Source organism: Tiliqua scincoides, chromosome 3, assembly GCF_035046505.1.
Source record: "Tiliqua scincoides isolate rTilSci1 chromosome 3, rTilSci1.hap2, whole genome shotgun sequence".
Classification (NCBI taxonomy): domain Eukaryota; kingdom Metazoa; phylum Chordata; class Lepidosauria; order Squamata; family Scincidae; genus Tiliqua; species Tiliqua scincoides.
In genome coordinates, this window is record NC_089823.1 from 224771909 (window position 1) to 224775912 (window position 4004).

The 4004-nt window shown below is 52.1% G+C and overlaps 1 non-coding gene across 1 annotated transcript; it reads right to left on the reverse strand.

Moving 5' to 3' along the window:
• Positions 1-3612: 3612 nt before the first annotated feature.
• On the reverse strand, positions 3613-3685 carry TRNAV-CAC (transfer RNA valine (anticodon CAC)). Its single transcript has one exon. It is a non-coding gene; the product is annotated as a tRNA-Val (tRNA).
• Between the last annotated feature and the right edge of the window lie 319 nt (positions 3686-4004).

Genomic DNA, 4004 nt, shown 5'->3' on the forward strand with positions numbered 1-4004 from the left:
CCAGGGCGCCACCAAAAAAAAAAAAAGTTTGGAGAGATCTTTCACTTTGGGAACAGGAGTTCTCAGGGAAGAGCTGGCCAACAGCCCAACCCTGTGCCTGTCTACTCTCAGGAGTAAGCCCCATTACAGTCAATGGGGCTGTAATGTGTAATGTTTCCAATGGCCCTGGAAAGTGCCTATAGGACTATAGCCTAAGGGCTGGCTGGCTGGCTGGCTGGCTCTCTCTCTCTCTCTCCCCCCCCCCCCACCCTTCTGCTGGTCTTCCTCGGTGAAATCTAAACGAGGTAGCGAAAGGAAGCAAGGCTGAAACTGACATGACCACCGCTGGCCAGTCCTTAAAGGAGAAATGCGGGCTTCTGAATTGACATGTATTTTATTGATTACTTCTTAATTAGTGGTGCTATTTTCCCTATTTACCCCCCCCCCGCCCGTCCGATCCAAGCCTACCCTTTAAATCAGCGAGTCATGATCTCGCCACCCCACCTCTGGACCTGTTTACTAGGAATTAAAAGTAAACCTCCCCCCTATGTTCAAGGGGGCTAACTCTCTGATAACTAGGGTTCGCACCCTCCAGTCTGCAGACACCGGGGCAGTGGGGGGATCTGGGGAAAAAAATAGGGGGGAAGAAGACAGAAGGGGGAAAATGAACGGGGGGGGGCAAGGTTTGTTCCACATGCTAGATGTGAAAGCGAAATAACGGTACATTTCGCATTAACTCTTCCATCGCTAAACATTTTTTTCCTTTGAAATCGTGCTGTTGTTATTTCACTTTACGATTGCAGACTAATTTTAGTGTTCGATTTCCGATTCAGCGAGGAGCCCAGCAGTGGAGGGATGGGGGGCGAAGTACTTGTCTGGGGGGGGTCTTCTTAGCCCCCTCCTCGTCCGCCTTCGGCGCTGCCTATGGCGACAGGACCCCAGTTTTCCTCTAGGGGCACTGGATTGTGAGATCCAGAGAGGCAGAGGTGGTGTGGAGGAGGGAATCTGAGTGGGGGTGGAGGGGGGTCCCCAGTTTTATAGAGCAGAAGCTCTCTTCTTCCGGAGTCTGAGACCCTTTCGCCGGGAGAGGGAGAAGAGCTCCTTGTCATCTCCGTAAGGCCCTCCAGCGCACAGCGCAGTTCGCTTTCAGTTCTCCCCAGGCCATTTAGGCTGCAATTCTACCCACACTTACCTGGGAGTAAGCCCCATAAAGGACCTTACTTCTGAGTAGATATGCATGGGATTGGGCTCTTAGTGCGTGCAGATGGAGCAATGAAATAAAAGGGAAACAAGTCCCGCGCTGACTCTGGAGGAGTCCCATTGACTCTAACGCACTTGTTTATTTTCTCCTGGGCGGGGGCCCACAAGCGAGAGGAGCGGAAAGAAGGAAAGCAACCTGGGAGAGGCCAGACCCCCCTCCCCAATCCCACAGATCCCACCGCGATTTGTGAGGGGAAAGGGGCTGCTTTGGAGGAAGGCATCGAAGTCCCAGGCGCTGTCCCCTGAAGGCACTTTGGGGGCCTGAGATCCTCAGTCCTAAAGCAGCTTCTCCCCTCCTGGATCACTTGCGGGGTTCAGGGCTCAGTCCTCCTCCAGGCGCTGGATCCCAGCTCACTGGAACGTTGCAATCTTATGCACTGAACAAAGGCCAGACTTACTTCCGAGGAAACATGTCTGGACTTGGGGCGAACGTTGACTGGGGCTTACTTTCGAGTAAACGCTTCGACTCGGCTTGCACGGTTGCAGCCGTGGGCTTCCTTACTTGGGAAGCTTACTCGTTACTTACTCCTTTCTTGGGCTTCCATCTGATGGGGCTTCCATCTAAGCAAACCTCCCTAGGCTCAGCTTGTAATAGACCTGAGGTCATGGCGAGGGGCAAATCTCCCCCCCCCAAAGCTTCCATTTAATTTCTTAGTGGGGGGGGTCCAATTGGAATCAATGAGATTTACTTCAAAAGTAAGGTAAGGATCGGTATGTGGACTGAGGAGGAGGGATCTATTTGGGCAATAATAATATGGAATTGCCTCGAAGTGCCATTTAATCTTCAGCCATCCCTGTGATGGTGATGGGGACCTGAGCCTCCTGGTCGCCCTCCGTTCGCTGTCACGACCTCTCTGTCACGAGGTGGCTGAGAACCGGACTTCCTTTCAGGAACTGGCTCCTGGTCTGGGTGTAAATCAACCGAAACTACATCAAGGATTTTTTTGTTTTTGTTCTTGTTCTGGGACAACCTCCTTGAAAGCTGCGGTGAGGCTCCCTGCAAAACTTAATTCTTTGGCCCCCCTTCTAGCTACGCTACTAAATGGGTTTGCTTCCATTCGAGTGAATGGACCGAGGATGGGGATGAAAGTGTTGCCCAAGGCTGGGATCCAGGGTGGAACAGTTCTGTTCAATTCTTTCTGAGCGCTGTTGATGTTCCCAAACATAGATCTGGGCTTGCAAAATCCTGCCAGCGGACACCATCAAGGAAAATGAGGGCTTTCAGACCCGATGCGTGCAAGCGAGTTGCTGCGGATTGGGGAGATGCAGACCTTCTCTGAGTAGCTTGGATTCCCTCTCCCCCCCCCCACCTGCTGGGGTGGCCACTGTCTACATCTCGTCGAACTCACATTTCCGAGCCTCAGTACAATATTGGGAAGCAGTGGCGTAGCTAGGGGGGGTCAAAGCACTAAGTTTTGCAGGGAGCGTCACTGCAACGTGCAAGGAAGCCCTCCCCTTTGGAGCCATTCCAGGCATTCACCTCCGTTTTGCTCCCCGCCCCGCCTGGAGTGGCTCCGAATAGGAGGGGTCCTTTGCACGCTGCAAAACTTAGTGCTTTGACACCCCCCTCTAGCTACGCCACTGGCTGAAGCTTGCAACCTTAACCCCACTGATATCAGGGGGGGCTTACTTCCAAGTAAGTACTAAGCAGGCCTAGGATTGAGCTGCTTCAAGTGCACAGTAACAACCCCACGCACCTTTTCTTGGGACTTGCTTCCGAGTAAACAAGCAGCGGTTCAGGTTGCAAGGTGGGCGGGAAGGGGAAAGGGGGAGCATTTTCTCACCCAAACCATGACAGCATACAGCTCAGCAAAACCAACAGAACCAGTAGGACAATCCAGGATTGGCTATTCATCATTTGCTGACGTGGGAACGAACAAACACGCGTTCAAGCTCGAAAAGAGAACCTGGAACGCGTAGATGGTATGAATGCAGGATCTTTAAAAGTCTGTAATATTTTAATGAAGGGGAGAGGGCCTTGGGGGTGGGGGAGAGTTTCTTAAATTTCTGCCTAACTTTGCATATACGCAACAGGGACCAAATGTGTACATCTGGGGGTCGGGCAAAAATGGGTTAAATACTCCCCGCTCCAGAAAAGAGGAAGCATGTAGGGCAAGTTGAGGTCACTTTGGTCTCTCACCAAAAATGCAACAGCCACTGTCGCAAACCCATTTACTCAGTTAAACACATTAATGGAGAATAGCATCAGAAGAGCCCTGCTGGATCAGGCCCCTCTAGTCCAGCTTCCTGTATCTCATAATGGCCCACCAGATGTCTCAGTGTCACAGCACTACAAGAGACCTGCATCCTGGTGCCATCCCCTTTGCATCTGGTCTTATAGGGGAAAACCAGAAGACTAAAAGGATAGCAGCGTGTTTCTGCCCGGTTTCGAACCGGGGACCTTTCGCGTGTGAGGCGAACGTGATAACCACTACACTACAGAAACTCCTTTTTGCGCTGTTCTGGGACTCCTGGTCACCAGAGCTAATCAGAGCCTCCACAGTCAGAGATGGTCCTCACCTACATGCAAAAGGTTGGACCTCGTTGTCCAGGATGGCTGGTGGGCTTCCCAGGGCATCTGTTCGAAACAGCCTGAGCCTCTTTGGTGGGCGGGGTTCAGTCTAATTTGTGTGCTTAATCCGAATTTGAATTTGAACCCACTGCTAGGAGAGGAGCGCTTGAGCTTCCTGCCCAGTTTGGAATGGAAAGAGAGAAGGAGCGGAGACAGAGAACGCGAAGTTCAGCTGGAAAGGAGGGAGGGGGCA